The following is a 20,724-nucleotide window of genomic DNA, read 5'->3' as shown; positions in this document are numbered from 1 at the left end:
TGAATAACATCTGCGTATAGAAGATTTGTGGCCGAATCTTAAGCCATCCAGACCTCCCTTGGCAATAACTGTGCTCGGGAAACTATTTGGATCAGGACGTTCCAACTCCTGGCTACCGAGAAGGCATAAAAGTTAAATTAAGTCTCTAGGCTTTTCAGCAATGGAAACTAAAGAACCAAGCACGAACTCCTGCATTTTAACTGACCTAAAGATCATGCTCTTACCTAGGCTGGATCGACTTTTATCGTCCTGTATGAAACTATGCATCTTGGTAAAGTTAAAGGATCAGCCCTACCGACCGAAAAACACCTCAAACTATCGATATGCCTCCACAGTGCAGAGCACAGCATACAATACCACATCCTACGCAGGGGAGACGGACCGCAACCTCACGATTCTAACTCCCTCATTAAAAAGAGAAGCAACAGAGATCTCAGAGGTCAGTGAAACTCCCTGCTGCCTGAACTTGGCAGAACCTGTCACAAAGTCTCTTACAGATATAGAGGTGAGCTCTTTGTTACCTTTGTTGGCTCCTTTGGTGACTACTCTAGCCCAAAACAAAGATCCTAGATCAGGGTGGGAAGAGAAGGCCACCTCTGGTCACGTAATGGCTTTTGTGGACACGCGGTATACACGCACTTCTACAGGCGGAGACCTCCATGACCATTATGAAAATAAAGATAACGGAACCCTGCATGCATTCACATCAGAGATCTGTAGGGTACACATCATGCTGCCCTTCAGGGTGAAGGATCATTACGCTTATAGCAGCAACATTACAGGTATTACCGCTGCCAACTGGTGTTGGATAAACACTTGCACCAGCAGTTTATTTGAAGGCTTTGTTGTGCGCCTTCACTCACAATAACAGGCATTATATCAGGTTTAGGAGATATGTTAAATGGAACTGCGGGTACAGAGACTGTAACTCCCTCTTGATTACAGTGGAAACGCTTCACAGTAAATGATCAGATTCCAAACAGCATAACCACTGCAATGTACTGTTACTGTTTTGTATTGGTTCTCAATTTTGGCCCTGTTGGCCACTGGTTTTGTTTTGTTTATTTCGTTATATTTTGTAATATCCTTTAAAAAAAGAAAAACCTTGAATCACACCATAATCCCAAGAGTCCTCTGCAAATAGTATAAATCTGTATGGTACAGATAACTCTAGACATCCTCAAGGCAGCTTATAACTCTTGTAGCATAAGCGCAGATTATACATATACTAACTGTCACTCTTTAAGTCTGATTAAGATGGTACTTGCCATAGGAGAAACATTGCAAATAACTTTTGCTGCATGTCTGTCAAATTGGCACTTAACTCCTAAGTGTGTACATATTTCTAAACTGTTATTATTGTCTTACACCCTCTTTTGAATGGATGCTTCTTGATGTAATTCAACCATATAGACCCTCCTAATATTTATTGTAATGTATGTAAACTTGGAAGGTGTACTCTTTTTTTTATTATTTATCTTGTATGTAATGCATTTCCCTCAAATTTATTAACAGGTTTTTTGTTGTTGTTGTTGTTTTTTATGCCCCTTACCTATTAGCACTGGAACCACATATATTTCTAACACCCCTGTATACTTTTGTTCTAACAGACATAGTCATTCCCTTTTGCCCACTTAAATTTTTGTTGGAATTCCAAAAATCTCCATAACCGTGTCCCCTTTTTATCAAAAGCTAATACTATCATCTCCTTAGGAGACATAGTTTTACTGCATTTTACCCCCACTCCTGTCTGCCTGGATCTGTGGTTTGTTATTGTATTCTCATTAAGTCCTTACTAAATAATGCCTTAGCACACTCGTCTCATCACTTGAAGTATAGAGCAAACCATACATTCTATAGGGTCCACTATATCTCCCCAACTTCTCTATATAAACCTGGGCATACAAAAGTACTGCAATAACCTTCCTGGTACTCCGCACTTTTCCCCATTTAACTTAATTGAATCTAGTTGTTTATGTGTTTGTTTAGTTATAATTATAATAATAAAACCCCAATAATGAGTGCATGTTTTATACACAGTAATTTCTATTTGCATCTGTAAAAGTTCTGAGTTGCATAAACGCAATTGTATTATCAACTGTTTGAAATATCTCTATGGACACGCTACTATGTTCTGATAATCTGCTTTAACCACCCTGTGAGGTGGAATGATGTGCATAATGTACTCATTGTTGGTGATAAATAAAAGTTTTTTCAAAAAACCAACAATCATAGGGGAATATTTATCAAAGGTCTTGCGGACCTGATCCGACAGTGTGGATCAGGTTCGCCAGACCTCGCTGAATGCGGAGAGCAATATGCTCTCCGTATTCAGCATTGTACCAGCAGCCAATCGGCATTGTACCAGCAGCCAATCGGCTGCCAGCAGGGAGGTGTCAATCAACCCGATCGTACTCAATCGGGTTGATTTTTGGCGATGTGTGTCCGCCTGCTCAGAGCAGGCGGACAGGGTTATGGAGCAGCTGTCTTTAGACCGCTGCTTCATAACTGCTGCTTCTGGCGAGCCTACAGGCTCGCCAGAAACACGGGCCCTCAAGTTCCATCCGGTGCTTGATAAATGGGCCCCATAATGTTAGTATGCAGTGCATTGTTTTGCAGTTGTTATCAGCTAAAGCTAAAGCTAGCTTTAATTTTCAGACATTAATAACATGAAAAAGTGTGAATACTGAAAGTATATTACAAAGTTGTTACATTACACATAACTTAACATTTTTTTTATATTTATTATTTCTTTATTGAAGAATTTTACATAGTACAAATTTAGATTGCGGTACAATAACTTGATTGACATATACAGGTATGCAAATTCTTGCTAAGTACATCTTTGGACTCAACAAATCTATCTAAATAAAAACAGAAACTAATTAACCTTGAAAAACTAAACTAGCTCAGAACTAAAATTAAAATATAGCAGTGTCTGTCAGCCATTGTGCTCATTTCAATAGTTACTACATTCCAATGAACAATTCCTATCTCTATTGACCTGTGACATTATTGGTAATAATAGTACATATCGAAAACTTAATTTTTTTTATACAAATTCCAAGGTGTTTACTTTTCATTTAACAATATCAAACCTCATCTGTGTAAGACCTGTAAGGCACAGTGTGGGCTGTAATGAGTAACAGGTCTGTGATTTGGTGAATGGTAAAGGTGGCTTTCATTCTTTCATCCCAATCAGTTATTCCTTTATGGTCTGAAGTTTCCTAATTATTCTTAATGCTCTACTCAGACCTGTCAAATAAAAAAATAAACAATAGCTAAAGTGTATACTAATTTACATGGTTAATGATGTCATAAGTTGTTCAACCTACAGCCCTGGCGTCACTTTGCAGCCTTCTAGTGCTTTTTTTCTTTTAATATCATCCCCAAATCCTCCATCCTACAATGCAAATGTGCTCTAAAACTGGTTAATTTCATTTATATAGACACACTGTGCAAACAGTGATTGTGAGTAATGCAGAAATGTTAAATAGTAGACATGTGATTGTCTTTAACTGCCGAAGCCGGAAGAAAAAAGCCGCTTGCAGCATTCAGCTCTTTTTGGAGCCGATTTCTTCTTGTGAAAGTGCACGACATTAAGATCTAGATTTGCACATATCCTAGTCTGTTGCACTTTCACAAGAAGAAATCCTTCAAAATGCAGCCTTTAGCCGAATGCCACGAACGGCCGCCTTCTTCATTATTCAGCATATACAGTATATCTGTAGATAGATAGATAGATAGATAGATAGATAGATAGATAGATAGATATGTATATATCTATAGATATATATAAGGGAAACTTTTTTTTTCAACCTGACAGTGCCCATTTCTTTATAGAAATGTAAGTACTTTATGGAGACTGAAACTTAGCACTAGTTTCTTCACTTGACACCCTGCAAATAACCTATAGCTGCAGAAGGCCATGCACAGCAGCCTAACCCCCATCCCCATAGTAAAGTTACAGCTGTGCTGCTGAATTTGTAATGAAATACAATGGAATTGCAAAGCTGATATCTGCACAAAGCCAGAATAACACCTTAAAAACCATGTGACTTTGCCGGTGTGTCTACTTAAGTGTCCAAATGCTACATTAATATTCCCAAGGGCTGGTAAATTGTTTGAGCTGTTCATCTTATCAATTGTCCAGCAGTTTTACAATTTACAGCAGCAATCTTTATTTATAGAACAAAAATAAAACTCATCATACAGATATGGTGTACATTTTCAGTTTACTTCTCTTACCACATTTTTTTGGATATCATTTGTTGAAAAGTATATATACATAGATGGCTCCAGAGCAGAGCTATGGGGAGCTAGCTGGTGATTGGTTGCTGCGGAGATATGACTCTTGTCGTTGGCTCAGCAGATGTATTCAGCTAGTCCCAGTAGTACCGTGCTGCTTTGCTTCTCCTATGCAAACAATAGTGCAATAATAAAAGTGCTCTAACACATGACAGCATTTTCTTTTTGAACTTTTATGTCCTTTTAAGGTTGTCTGCTGTAAATTGATCAAGCAAAACCTCAGGACTTCATTAAGTCCATTGGTGATCTCAAGCTAGATACAAAGACAAATACATTATATTGTGGTGATTACCTGTCAGCAGAGAGCAATAAGTACAGTATTCCTGTTGCATATGTCTTCCTGCCCCTGTTTAATTGTCACCATCTCTTCTTAAAAGCAATAAGATCCAAAGCTGGGCGCACCACAGAGACAATCAGCAGAATTCATATAAGTAAAAACTTTCTTTATTCGACACCACATAAAAACATGTAAGGGCTCACATGCCCAGAAAGCTCACAGAGTAAAAGAACACACAGGTGTGTCAGTTAACCACGCATACATGTTTCGTGAGCATGCTCACTTGCTCATGAAACATGTCTGCGTGGTTAACTGACACACCTGTGTGTTCTTTTACTCTGTGAGCTTTCTGGGCGTGTGAGCCCTTACATGTTTTTACGTGGTGCCGAATAAAGAAAGTTTTTACTTATATGAATTCTGCTGATTGTCTCTGTGGTGGGCCCAGCTTTGGATCTTATTGCGTTTACCTGGATAAGCTGGCAGACTTGTTTTGAGCCGCATAGCGAGACTACCGCAGTGAGTCACGTATACCCACTCTCTATTGAGCCGATCAGGAGTACCGGAATCTCCACCCCTTTAAGCATTCTATTGCAGAGCGGTGAGAAGTACGCTCCTTCACACAGACTTACACTGTCTTCCTCTTCTTAAAAGCAGTTTGGGGTTAACTATGAATCATGGGCCTTGATTCTATATAACACATTTGTGAAACACAACAGTAACAAAACAGCGACATTTCAGACTCACACGCCCTTAATCATGCATTATTAAGGGAGTATGAGCCCGAAACGTCGCTGTTTTGTTATTTGTCTGTTTGCTTTATTAAACGTTTTTCTGCATATACTGTGCTGTGGACATGAACTTTGTGCTACATATACTTTGGGACCTTGACCGTGGCCCCCAGGCCAGCGTGCACTACCCAGGAGGGTTTATTCAGGGGCTGAGCTATGTTTGCTACTTACATTTGTGAAACAAATATTTCAAGGAAAAAACTCACCATAACATCACAACTCACAAATTGTGGAATTCATACAGATTTGTACCTGTCCCTTGTCACATTCATAAATTGGCAGTCACTTATTTAATAGAGCAGCATCAAACTTGTGACCCTTCACTTTCTGTGCATAGAACAAGCTCCTTACTGAGGAATACAGCATCAAAAAGCCTTTAAAACCTTACAGTATAAACTAACTAAAAAAACTCCCTCTATAAAACAGTCCACTACAACAAGCACAAACAAAACTTGTAAACAGGGACACGCTTATTAGACAAGGTACTTAACTTCTAAGTGTAGGTGAAAAACAATCTGTGAACTGTGAAACGCATTGTGCTGCACTCCATACCTATTTTACAGTTCCATGCCAAATTATTGGACCCATTGGTCAAGAATCGTAATTTTGATATTAATTTTATATTTATTCTTAATAGTGTTGATAGATTTTTTTAGTTTTGTAACCATTTCTTATTCCATGTTATATTTGTAACATCTGCAATACAAATTTACATGTAATTTGATGTAATATTACTAAAAAAAAGTTGGTAAATTAACAAATGTATGTTTTTAAAGATGGGTAAACAAAGTGACTTGTCGTTAAAGAAAGTCAGTCAAATTGCTGGCCTGTTGAAGGCAAAAAACGTAGCAGTACAAGATTGCTGAAATTGTTGGTGTATCAGGTAGTTCTGTAAACTGGCAGGAACCCAATAAAAATCTAGATGAAACAAAGCAATATTGGTAGGAGTACTAGATAGTAGTGTTAAAGATGAGTATGATACGAAAACAAAACGATGGGAGAGTCTGCATTCAGTTTATTGTAGCATATAAATTATTCTGATTATTATTAATAATAATAATAATAAGATAATATTCATAGAGCAAGCTGTCATTGCAAGAGTTACATATGTTCATGACTATCCACAGTTAGCAAGCAGCTGGGCATTTTCCAACACCGTGGGATCACTGACTTATTGCAAGCTGGTAACTTCTATGGTCTCCGAACATGCAGCTATTTCATTTTTAAAAACTAATATTAGTATATAAATATTATTAATTCATTACTACATCTGACATTTTAGCTTTAAACCTTGAACATTATCATCTCTTTTAAATTTCACAAAAATATCATAGAACAAGATGCAAGAAGATTAAAGTCAAAGTTCTAATTAAAAAATTCCATGCTTTGATTTGTAGATATGTGCATTCAGACTATATGTTTAGAAACAAATGCCAAATATGTCTGCTGCCAGCGGCATTTGGCTATTTTCAGAGCCTGATTACTTTTTATGAAAGTGTAACACACTAACATCTGGATTTGTACAAGAAGAAATCTAACAGCCGTCTTCTTCAGGATTATTTTCGTAATGTGTAAGCCAATCAGGAGCAGCAGTCGCACATACTCAATAATGACCATAAGTGTCCTGCTTAGGATACCTAATGTTTGCAGCTCTAAAGCTATACTTTACCTATATGTTTAGCTGCTTTCCACTGGTTAAAGGAATAGAGGCTGAATTATCAAAGGTCTTGCGTACCTGATCCGACAGTACGGATCAGATCTGCAAGACCTCGCTGAATGCGGAGAGCAATACGCTCTCCGTATTCAGCATTGCACCAGCAACTCACAAGAGCTGCTGGTGCAACGCCACCCCCTGCAGATTCGCAGCCAATGGGCCGCCAGCAGGGAGGTGTAAATCAACCCGATCGTACTGTCCGCCTGCTCAGAGCAGGCGGACAGGGTTATGGAGCAGCAGTCTTTAGACCGCTGTTCATAACTGCTGTTTCTGGCGAGTCTGAAGACTCGCCAGAAACACGGGCCCACAAGATCCATTCAGAGCTTGATAAATGGGCCTCATAGTCTAGTCAAAATTAAACTTTCATGATTCATGCAATTTTAAACAACTTTCTAATTTACTCCTATTATCACATTTTCTTTGTTCTCTTGGTATTTTTATTTGAATGTCTGCTTTGGAGCAGGCCCATTTTTTGGTTCAGAACCTGGGTAGCGCTTGCTGATTGGTGGCTACATTTAGACTCCAATCGAAAAGTGCTACCCATGTGCTGAACAAAAAATGGGCAGGCTCCTACGCTTATGTTCTTGCTTTTTAAAATAAAGATACCAAGAGAACAAAGAAAAATTGATAATAGGAGTAAATTAGAAAGTTGCTTAAAATTGTCAGCTCTATCTGAATCATCAAAGTTTAATTTTGACTACGGGAGATATTTATCAAGCTGTCAACCTGAAATACGCTGGAATTCCGCAGCGTAATTGTGGCGAGCTTGATTCGACCTAGTTATCAAAGCCTACAGACCGGCAAAATTTTAAATCTGTGACGTAACATACGATCCGCCGGTCTCAATCCGACACAGATCGATGCATATGTCATTACAGATGTTCCGAATACACATTCGGCACTATTTGACACTTTTTAAAAGTTATCAAATAGTTAACCGTTATGCCTGCGGCTATTCCGGCCCAGCGTACCTGGTTTTCAATCCACCACCCTGGAGGCCGCGGATGCCATAGCAATCAATGGGAGTCTGAAAGCAGCGAAAGCTTATGTTCAATGCTGCCAGATATCCCATTGATTTCTATTGTAGAAAACCAGTAACGTTTACACCTAATACCCTAACATAAACCCTGAGTCTAAACACCCCTAATCTGCCGCCCGACATCGCCGCAACCTAAATAAAATGTATTAACCAATATCCCTCCGCTACTGGACCCCACCACAACTAAATAAAAGTATTAACCCCTAAACCACTGGCCTCCCACATCACTACCACTAACTAAACCTATAAACCCCTAAACCGCCAGCCCCCCACATCGCCATAAACTAAATTAAGCTATTAACCCCTTAACCTAAGAACCTGCTAACTTTACATTAAAATTACAACACCCCTATCTTATAATAAATTTAAACTTACCTTTAGAATTAAAATAAACTATATTAAACTATTAATTAACCTACCCTAACTATTATCCTACAATTAAATTAAACTATATTAAACTATTAATTAACCTACCCTAACTATTATACTAAAAATACATTAAACTACCAATTAAATTAACTATATTACATATTTAAAAACCTAACCCTACTCAAATTATTTAAATCTACAATTAAAAATTTCTAAATTACAAAAAATAAAAAACACTAAGTTACAAAAAATAAAAAACAATAAGTTACAAAAAATAAAAAAACAAAGTATCAAATATAAAAAAGAATTACACCTAATCTAATAGCCCTATCAAATTAAAAAAGCCCCCCCAAAAATAAAAAGCCCCCTAGCCTACAATAAACTACCAATGGCACTTAAAAGGGCCTTTTGCGGGGCATTGCCCCAAAGAAATCAGCTCTTTTACCTGTAAAAAAAAAATACAAACACCCCCCCAACAGTAATTCAGGATTCCTATTGGCTGATTGGAACAGCCAATAGGGTGAGAGCTGCTCAAATCCTATTGGCTGATTGGAACAGCCAATAGGATTTTAGCGGCGCTAATCCTATTGGCTGATTGGAACCTTTCAGCCAATAGGAATGCAAGGGACGCCATCTTGGATGACGTCACATGTATTCAAGATCCAGTTTACGGCTGAGACCGTATTGAAGAGGAGCTCCTCGTCGGATGTCTTTAGGATTGACCTGCTCCTCGCCGGATGGATGAAGATAGAAGAGGCCGCATGGATGAAGACTTCGCCGGCTGGATGAAGATGGAAGAGGCCACCCGGCTGGATGGATCCTTCAAGCGGAACTTCAAAAACTGTAAGTGGATCGTCGGGGGTTAGTGTTGGGTTTTTTTAAGGTTTTTTTTGGGTGGGTTTTATTTTTAGAGTAGGGTCTGGGTAGTAAAAGAGCTAAATGCCCTTTTAAGGGCAATTCCCATACAAATACACTTTTCAGGGCAATGGGGAGCTTAGGTTTTTTAGATAGGGCTTTTATTTGGGGGGGGTGGGTTGTGTGGGTGGTGGGTTTTACTCTTGGGGGGTGTTTGTATTTTTTTTACAGGTAAAAGAGCTGATTTCTTTGGGGCAATGCCCTGCAAAAGGCCCTTTTTTATTTTTGATACTGTGGTTTTTTTATTTTTTTGTAAATTAGTGTTTTTTATTTTTTGTAACTTAGTGTTTGTTTTTTGTAATTTAGAAATTTTTTAATTGTAGATTTAAATAATTTGAGTAGGGTTAGGTTTTTAAATATGTAATATAGTTAATTTAATTGGTAGTTTAAAGTATTTTTAGTACAATATTTAGGGTAGGTTAATTAATAGTTTAATATAGTTTATTTTAATTCTAACGGTAAGTTTAAATTTATTATAAGAAAGGGATGTTGTTATTTTAATGTAAAGTTAGCGGGTTGTTAGGTTAAGGGGTTAATAGCTTAATTTAGTTTACGGCGATGTGGGGGGCTGGCGGTTTAGGGGTTAATAGGTTTAGTTAGTGGTAGTGATGTGGGAGGCCAGGGGTTTAGGGTTTAATACTTTTATTTAGTTGCGGTGGGGTCCGGGAGCAGCGGGATAGGGATTAATACTTTTATTTAGTTGCGGTGGGGTCCGGGAACGGCGGGATAGGGGTTGATACTTTTATTTAGTTGCCGTGGGGTCCGGGAGCATCGGGATAGGGGTTACAAATTTTAGTATAGTGGCGATGTTTAGTGACAGGGTATAAATAAAGTTGGTAAAAAGCCGAATAGCAGCGAGGTTGATGATTGCTAGTTAACAACAGTCCCCTGTTCATCGCCCGTACTTGGTGCGCGACTTTTTGCCGGCTTTTTTATATAAATATGGAGATCGTATTCAGGTCTGCGGCCACGATGTTAGGCGATGTTAGGCGAGCGTATTGGTGCTGTTGAATGTAAGAAAGTTGACGGCTTGATAGATAGGCCTCTATTCCTTTAAATATGCAATTAGCTGTGACAAAACAAAACAAATTAGTGCATGCCATATGTTTGCATCAAAATGTCCCTTTAACCTTTAAAGGACATCAAACCCAAACATTTTCTTTTATGATTCAGACAATTTACTTCTATTATCAAATTTCCTTCTTACCCTTTGTTGAAGGAACAGCAATGCACTACTAAGAGCTAGGTGCGGTATTGACAAGAGACATATATGCATAGTGGGATTCAGAGATTTTAGTAACAGGTTCTCTAACTTCTCTATAACACAAAAAGTTAGGACATTTGCGCTGGAATGTTAGAACCTTTACACTTTAACCTCACTGGTTTACTTAAAAACAGTTGTCTATATCCAATTACAAGACTGTGGCATGCCTTTGTTACTGGTCTCAAACATGGGAAAATGAGAGGCAGTAACTGTAGAACAATGAGAAGCAAAACCAGTTATTATTCTGGCTCTTTCTTTCCTTTATTTCCGATTCTGGCCAGAATGTCACTTCCCCCCTCATAACAGCATCATGCGCAACCTACAGGCTGCTTATAGAACACCTTTTACAGGACTCACAAAAACTTCAAAAAAGAAAAAAATTGTGTGGTGTATATTTTTCTAATAATTTCCGCCGTCTAATTTCCAATCCATCACACTCTCCCCTCCTTCTTTTTGATGACTCATGACATCAATACTCAGTTAGTCTATTTTCTCTTAGTCAGTCATCTAACAAGTCCAGATAGGTAACTACCTCGTAAGTCTGCCTGGAATCATGTAAGTTTGCACTGTGTTAATATGACTTTGGCCTCTAGTTATCAACGTGTCTACTTACCTGCCTTCGCCGGCCCCAATACGCCCATCTAAGCTCGCCTCACATCGCCGCCGCGGACCTGAATATGCTCACCAAAGTTATTAAAAAAGCTGTCCAAAAGCCGCGCACCAAGTACGGGGCGATGAGCAGCGAACTGTGATAGTTATCACACATCGATCTTGCTGCTCTTCTGCTTTTCTACAGCTTTATTAATACCCCTGTCACTAAGCACTCACACTATACTATACTGTTCTACCCCCTATACCGGCACCCCCGGAGCCCCCCGCAACTAAATAAAGTTATTAACCCCTAAACCACCGCTCCTAGACCCCGCCGCAACTATAATAAATGTATTAACCCCTAAATCGCTGCTCCCGGACCCCGCCGCAACTATAATAAATGTATTAACCCCTAAACCGCAGCTCCCGGACACTGCCGCCACCTACATAATACCTATTAACCCCTATCCTGCCCCCCCTATACCACCTCCAACTATAATAAATTTATTAACCCCTATCCTGCAGATCCCGTACCCCGCCGCAACTAAATAAATTGTTTAACCCCTAAACCGCCGCTCCCGGACCCCGCCGCCACCTATATTAAACTTATTAACCCCTAATATACCCCCCCTACACCGTCGCCACCTATAATAAATTTATTAACCCCTATCCTGCCCCCCCTATACCGCCGCAACCTATAATAAAATTATTAACCGCTAAACCTAAGTCTAACACTAACCCTAACACCCCCCTAACTTAAATATTAATTAAATAAATCTAAATAAATATTACTCTTATTAAATTAGTTATTCCTATTTAAACCTAAATACTTACCTATAAAATAAACCCTAAGATAGCTACAATCTAATTAATAATTACATTGTAGCTATTTTAGGATTTATATTTATTTTACAGGTAACTTTGTATTTATTTTAACTAGGTAGAATAGTTATTAAATAGTTATTAACTATTTAATAACTACCTAGCTAAAAGAAATACAAAATTACCTGTAAAATAAATCCTAACCTAAGTTACAATTAAACCTAACACTACACTATCATTAAATAAATTAAATTAATTAACAACAAATACCTACAATTAAATACAATTAAATAAACTAACTAAAGTACAAAAAATAAAAAAAAATAAGTTACAAAAAATAAAAAAAATATTACAAGATTTTTAAGCTTGCCCTACCCTATTCTAAATTACAAAAGTTAACAGCTCTATTACCTTACCAGCCCTTAAAAGGGTCTTTTGCGGGGCATGCCCCAAAGTAATCAGCTCTTTTGCATGTACAAAAAAATACAACCCCCCAACATTAAAGCCCACCACCCACATACCCCTACTCTAACCCACCCAAACCCCCCTTAAAAAAACCTAACACTAACCCCCTGAAGATCATCCTACCTTTAGCCGTCTTCAGCCAGCCGACCACCGATGGAACAGAAGAGGACATCCGCAGCGGCCGAAGTCATCATCCAAGGGGCGCTGAAGAGGTCTTCCATCCGATAGAAGTCTTCATCCATGCGGCGTCTTCAATCTTCATCCATCCGGAGCGGAGCCTTCTTCAAACGAGCCGTCGCGGAGCGATCCTCTTCCAATGACGCCTACCCGACGAATGGATATTCCTTTAAGTGACGTCATCCAAGATGGCATCCCTCAAATTCCGATTGGCTGATAGGATTCTATCAGCCAATCGGAATTAAGGTAGGAAAAATCTGATTGGCTGATCCAATCAGCCAATCAGATTGAGTTTGCATTCTATTGGCTGATCGGAACAGCCAATAGAATGCAAGCTCAATCTGATTGGCTCAGCCATTCGGATTGAACTTGAATCTGATTGGCTGATTGCATCAGCCAATCAGATTTTTCCTACCTTAATTCCGATTGGCTGATAGAATCCTATCAGCCAATCAGAATTAGAGGGACGCCATCTTGGATGACGTCACTTAAAGGAATATCCATTCGTCGGGTAGGCGTCGTTGGAAGAGGATGGCTCAGCGTCGGCTCGTTTGAAGAAGGCTCCGCTCCGGATGGATGAAGATTGAAGACGCCGCATGGATGAAGACTTCTATCGGATGGAAGACCTCTTCAGCGCCCCTTGGATGATGATTTCGGCCGCTGCGGATGTCCTCTTCTGTTCCATCGGTGGTCGGCTGGCTGAAGACGGCTAAAGGTAGGGAGATCTTCAGGGGGTTAGTGTTAGGTTTTTTTAAGGGGGGTTTGGGTGGTTTAGAGTAGGGGTATGTGGGTGGTGGGTTTTAATGTTGGGGGGGTTGTATTTTTTTGTACATACAAAAGAGCTGATTACTTTGGGGCATGCCCCGCAAAAGACCCTTTTAAGGGCTGGTAAGGTAATAGAGCTGTTAACTTTTGTAATTTAGAATAGGGTAGGGCATTTTTTTTTTGGGGGGGGGGCTTTGTTATTTTATTAGGGGGCTTAGATTAGGTGTAATTAGCTTAACAAACTTGTAATATTTTTTTTTTGTAACTTAGTTTTTTTTATTTTTTGTGCTTTAGTTTATTTAATTGTATTTAATTGTAGGTATTTGTAGTTAATTAATTTAATTTATTTAATGATAGTGTAGTGTTAGGTTTAATTGTAACTTAGGTTAGGATTTATTTTACAGGTAATTTTGTATTTCTTTTAGCTAGGTAGCTATAAACTAGTTAATAACTATTTAATAACTATTCTACCTAGTTAAAATAAATACAAAGTTACCTGTAAAATAAATATAAATCCTAAAATAGCTACAATGTAATTATTAATTACATTGTAGCTATCTTAGGGTTTCTTTTACAGATAAGTATTTATTTTTAAATAGGAATAATTTAGTTAATGATAGTGTAGTGTTAGGTGTAATTGTAACTTAGGTTAGTTTCTATTTTACAGGTAAATTTGTCTTTATTTTAACTAGGTAGCTATTAAATAGTTAATAACTATTTAATAGCTATTGTACCTAGTTAAAATAAATTGAAATTTGCCTGTAAAATAAAAATAAATCCTAAAATAGCTACAATATAATTATTAGTTATATTGTAGCTATATTAGGGTTTATTTTTTAGGTAAGTATTTAGTTTTAAATAGGATTAATTTAGTTAGTAAGAGTAATTTTTATTTAGATTTATTAAAATAAGTTAGGGGGGTGTTAGGGTTAGTGTTAGACTTTTGTTTAGGGGTTAATTAGTTTAATATAGATGGCGGCAGTATAGGGGGGGCAGGATAGGTGTTAATAAATTTATTATAGGTGGCGACGGTGTAGGGGGGCAGATTAGGGGTTAATAAGTTAAATTTAGGTGGCAGCGGGGTCCGGGAGCGGCGGTTTAGGGGTTAAACAATTTATTTAGTTGCGGCGGGGTACTGGATCGGCAGGATAGGGGTTAATACATTTATTATAGGTGGCGGCGGTATAGGGGGGCAGGATAGGGGTTAATAGGTATTATGTAGGTGGCGGCGGGGTCTGGAAGCGGCGGTTTAGGGGTTAATCAGTTTATTAGAGTGGCGGCGGGGTCCGGGAGCGGCGGTTTAGGGGTTACCATGTTTAATATAGGTGGCGCCGGTGTAGGGGGGCAGATTAGGGTTGTTTAGACTCGGGGTACATGTTAGGGTGTTAGTGCAGACAGCCCCCATAGGAATCAATGGGATTTCGGGCAGCAGCGAACATGAACTTTCGCTATGGTCAGACTCCCATTGATTCCTATGGGATCCGCCGCCTCCAGGGCGGCGGATTGAAAACCAGGTACGCTGGCCCGGAAAAGTGCAGAGCGTACCTGCTAGTCATTTGATAACTAGCAAAAGTAGTCAAATTATGCCAAACTTGCATTCGTAACATCTGGAGTGATGTAAGAATCGATCTGTGTCGGACTGAGTCCGGCGGATCAAAGCTTACGTCACTATATTCTACTTTTGCCAGGCAGCAGGGCTTGATAACTAAGGTGAATCAGCCTTGCCACAAATACGCTGCGGAATTCCAGCATATTTGAGGTTGACGGCTTGATAACTAGAGGCCTTTGTCTGTAAATTGGCTGACATCAAAATTTATTTAGGCTTTGCATGTTTGATCTTCTCACAAAATCTGGTTCTTCTCTGTCACTGTTCTCCAGTTGCATTTCTTGTCTTACAGGTAATGCTTGACTTGGCATAGGCAATTCTTGTGGTTCTAGCCTAACAATTTCATCTTCCTGAATCTGGTAGTCAGCCTCTGTCCTGTCTTCCTGTTCATATACTGGTTCTAATGTTGTTGTTGTAGGATTGAACTCTTTTGTGGAAGGTCTTAATGGAGGTATATGTTCAGTTTAAGACTTCTGTTGAGGTGCAAGATGGTCATGTTTTACTGCAGTCACTGGTAAGTAAGGATAGTATCATTCTTTCTCATCTGAGCATGCCTCCCCTGGTCCATATCTGCCTCTGTGTCTTTTCTCTTATCCACTTGTCTTTTTTTCACTGGTATATTTGGAATACGGTCTTCAACAGGTAAGTTATTCACTGCTAGTAAAAGATTTCTGTGCAATACTCACATAGTCTTTTTACCAGTTTCAGGTTGGATCTTGTACACAGGCCCATCTTTGATCCTTTCCACCACTCTGTGCACTGATTTTTCCCAGTATGGATGAAGCTTACCCAAACCTCCTCTTGCATTCTGGATTCCCACTTCTGAGCAAACGTCAGGTGACTTTGTGTCTCGTTTTCTGATTTTAGTTTAAGCATCAGATTAATTGGCAACCGGGGAAATCTTCCATACAGTAGAAAGAATTTGAGTATGCAAAGGTTTTATGTCTGGTACAATTATACACATTAACCAGATGTGGAAGATGTTCTTTCCAATCAGACTTTTTCTCTTCCTCCAGAATGCGAAGCTTCTGCAACAAGGTACGGTTTAGTCTTTCAACTGGATTACCCTGTGGGTGGTAAGGGGTAGTCCTTGAATGAGAAATCCCTGCCAATTGTTGCAGTATCTGGAACAGATTATTCTCAAATTCTCGTCCTTGATCGTGATGTAGTTTCTGCGGATATCCAAAACGTGGTATGAAATCCTGAAAGATCTTCTCTGCCGCCTTGTGCAAAGCATGTGAAAGGATCTACAAGGACGAGTATGTATTCGTACCCTTGTTTGCTTTGCTCCAAGTGAAGATAATCAATGGACACTAACTCAAAGGGTGAACTTGTGAAGATTGAAACCATAGGTGCTCTTTCAGGAATGTTTGGACACTTTTGTTTGATACAGTTGCACGTCTTGAGCACATATTCATCAATTTCCTTCTGCATAAACGGCAGAAACCTTGTCAGTGTCAATGTGACCCATGTTATCATGAAGATTTTTCAAAACCAATGGCTTCAACTTTTCTGGTAGGACTAGCTGTTTCAGATTCCCAGTGTGCTGGGTCAGAATTCCTTCTTCAACTAATAGCTTGTTCCACTCATGTATCAGACGCCTGGTTTCTCTGACCATGCTTTTCTTTTCCTTGTTGTTTGAGGTCCATTTGCTTTTCTTAAGCTTGACCACTTCCTTAATACTGATATCATCTTGTTGGAAAGCTCTTACATGGGGATACCATCTGCCCTCTCAGCATTTATTTTTCCACCTCACTTGCTGAGCAGAGAGTCAGTGAAGCCAACCATGGTACCTCTTCTTCAACAATAGCTTTGCTACCTTGCCTCATAGCTGACACAAGCTCAGATGGCACAGTCTCAGTAGTGTAATCTCTCAGGTGGTCTGTGAGGTTCACAGGATATCATGAAAATGTATCTGCATCTGAATTCAATTTACCTGGCCTGTATTTTATATCAAAGTGGAAATATGCCAGCTCACCGACCCAGCGATGACCCACAGCATTTAATCTGGTGGTACTTAAGACACATATCAATGGATTGTTGTCTGTGTACACCATAAATGTTGGAGTGTAGTACAAGTTATTTCACAGATTGCCCACTTGAGAGCTAAAAACTCATCGGCTAGATTATGAGTTTGACGTTAGCCTTAAAAAGCAGCGTTAAGGGGTCCTAATGCTGCTTTTTAACGCCCGCTGGTATTACAAGTCTGGCAGGTACAGGTGTACCGCTCACTTTTCTTCCGCGACTTTTCCATACCGCAAATCCCCTTACGTCAATTGCGTATCCTATCTTTTTAATGGGATTTTCCTAACGCTGGTATTACAAGTCTTGGAAGAAGTGAGCGGTACAGCCTTTACCTCCAAGACTCCTACCGCATATAAAAGTCAGTAGTTAAGAGTTTTATGGGCTAACGCCGGAACATAAAGCTCTTAACTAAAGTGCTAAAAAGTACACTAACACCCATAAACTACCTATTAACCCCTAAACTGAGCCCCCCCCCATCGCAAACACTAAAATAAAATTATTTAACCCCTAATCTGCCGACCGGACATTGCCGCCACCTACATTATACCTAGGAACCCCTAATCTGCTGCCCCTAACATCGCCGACACCTACATTATATTTATTAACCCCTAATCTGCCGCCTCCAACATCGCCGCCACCTAACTACAATTATTAACCCCTAATCTGCCGACCAGACATTGCCGCCACTTTAATAAATGTATTAACCCCTAAACCGCCGCCCTCCCACCTCGCAAACACTATAAAATTTGTTATTAACCCCTAATCTGCCTATTCCTATTTAAAACTAAATACTTACCTATAAAACAAACCCAAATATAGCTACAATATAACTAATAGTTACAACTAGGCACAATAGTTATTAAATAGTTATTAACTATTTAATAACTATCTAGCTAAAATAAATACAAAAGTACCTGTAAAATAAACCCTAACCTAAGTTACAATTACACCTAACACTACTCTATAATTAAATTAATTACCTAAACTACCTACAATTAAATACAATTAAATTAAATAAACTAAATTACGAAAAAGAAAAAAAAACACTAAATTACAGGGAAAAAAAAGAAATTACAATATTTTAAACTAATTACACCTAATCTAATCCCCCTAATAAAATAAAAAAGCCCCACAAAATAATAAAATTCCCTGCCCTACACTAAATTACAAATAGCCCTTAAAAGGGCCTTTTTGTGGGGCATTGCCCCAAAGTAATCAGCTCTTTTACCAGCCCTTAAAAGGGCTTTTTGCGGGGCATTGCCCCAAAGTAATCAGCTCTTTTACCTGTAAAAAAAGAAATACAATACCCCCCCCAACATTACAACCCACCACCCGCACACCCCTACTCTAAAACCCACCCAATCCCCCCTTAAAAAAACCTAACACTGCCCCATTGAAGATCACCCTACCTTGAGCTGTCTTCACCCAGCCGGGCACCAGTGGTCATCCGATGGGGCAGAAGAGGGCATCCGGACCAGCAGAAGTCTTCATCCTATCCGGGCAGAAGAGGACATCCGGACCGGCAGACATCTTCATCCAAGCAGCATCTTCTATCTTCATCCATCCGACGAGGAATGGCTCCATCTTGAAGACCTCCGGCGCGGAACATCCTTCTAGGCCGACGACTACCCGACGAATGGCTGGTCCTTTAAATGACGTCATCCAAGATGGCGTCCCTCGAATTCCGATTGGCTAATAGGATTCTATCAGCCAATTGGAATTAAGGTAGGAAAAATCTGATTGGTTGATTTAATCAGCCAATCGGATTGAAGTTCAATCCGATTGGATCAGCCAATAGAATTGACCTCGCATTCTATTGGCTGATCCAATCAGCCAATCAGATTGAACTTTAATCCAATTGGCTGATTAAATCAACCAATCAGATTTTTCCTACCTTAATTCCAATTGGCTGATAGAATCCTATCAGCCAATCGGAATTCGAGGGACGCCATCTTGGATGATGTCATTTAAAGGACCAGCCATTCATCGGGTAGTCATTGGCCTAGAAGGATGTTCCGCGCCGGAGGTCTTCAAGATGGAGCCATTCCTCGTCGGATGGATGAAGATAGAAGATGCCGCTTGGATGAAGATGTCTGCCGGTCTGGATGTCCTCTTCTGCCCGGATAGGATGAAGACTTCTGCCGGTCCGGATGTCCTCTTCTGCCCCATCGGATGACCACTGGTGCCCGGCTGTGTGAAGATGGCTCAAGGTAGGGTGATCTTCAGGGGGATAGTGTTAAGTTTTTTTAAGGGGGGATTGTGTGGGTTTTAGAGCATGGGGTATGTGGGTGGTGGGTTTTAATGTTGGGGGGTATTGTATTTTTTTTTTACAGGTAGGAACATCCTTCTAGGTTGACGACTACCCGACGAATGGCTAGTCCTTTAAATGACGTCATCCAAGATGGCATCCCTCGAATTCCGATTGGCTGATTGGATCAGCCAATAGAATTGACCTCGCAATCTATTGGCTGATCCAATCAGCCAATCAGATTGAACTTCAATCCGATTGGCTGATTAAATCAACCAATCTGATTTTTCCTACCTTAATTCCGATTGGTTCATAGAATCCTATCAACCAATCGGAATTCAAGGGACACCATCTTGGATGACGTCATTTAAAGGACCAGCCATTCGTCGGGTAGTCGTCGGCCTAGAAGGATGTTCCGCGCCGGAGGTCTTCAAGATGGAGCCGTTCCTCGTCGGATGGATGAAGATAGAAGATGCTGCTTGGATGAAGATGTCTGCCGGTCCGGATGTCCTCTTCTGCCCGGATAGGATGAAGACTTCTGCCGGTCCAGATGTCCTCTTCTGCCCCATCGGATGACCACTGGTGCCCGGCTGTGTGAAGACGGCTCAAGATAGGGTGATCTCCAGGGGGTTAGTGTTAGGTTTTTTTAAGGGGGGATTGGGTGGGTTTTAGAGTAGGGGTATGTGGGTGATGGGTTGTAATGTTGGGGGGGTATTGTATTTTTTTTTTACAGGTAAAAGAGCTGATTACTTTGGGGCAATGCCCCACAAAAAGCCCTTTTAAGGGCTGGTAAAAGAGCTGATTACTTTGGGGCAATGCCCTGCAAAAGGCCCTTTTAAGGGCTATTTGTAATTTAGTGTAGGGTAGGGAATTTTATTATTTTGGGAGGCTTTTTTATTTTATTAGGGGGATTAGATTAGGTGTAATTAGTTTAAAATATTGTAATTTCTTTTTTATTTTCTGTAATTTAGTGTTTGTTTTTTTCCGTAATTTAATTGTAGGTAGTTTAGGCAATTAATTTAATTATAGAGTAGTGTTAGGTGTAATTGTAACTTAGGTTAGGGTTTATTTTACAGGTAATTTTGTATTTATTTTAGCTAGTTAGCTATTAAATAGTTAATAACTATTTAATAACTATTGTACCTAGTTAAAATAAATACAAAGTTACCTGTAAAATAAAAATAAATCCTAAAATAGCTACAATGTAACTATTAGTTGTATTGTAGCTATATTCAGGTTTATTTTATAGGTAAGTATTTAGTTTCAAATAGGAATAATTTAATAATAGTAATTTTATTTAGATTTATTAAAAATAGATTTAAGTTAGGGGGGTGTTAGGGTTAGGGTTAGA

This window comes from Bombina bombina, chromosome 4 (assembly GCF_027579735.1).
Source record: "Bombina bombina isolate aBomBom1 chromosome 4, aBomBom1.pri, whole genome shotgun sequence".
NCBI classification, from domain to species: domain Eukaryota; kingdom Metazoa; phylum Chordata; class Amphibia; order Anura; family Bombinatoridae; genus Bombina; species Bombina bombina.
This window is presented reverse-complemented; position numbering follows the sequence as displayed.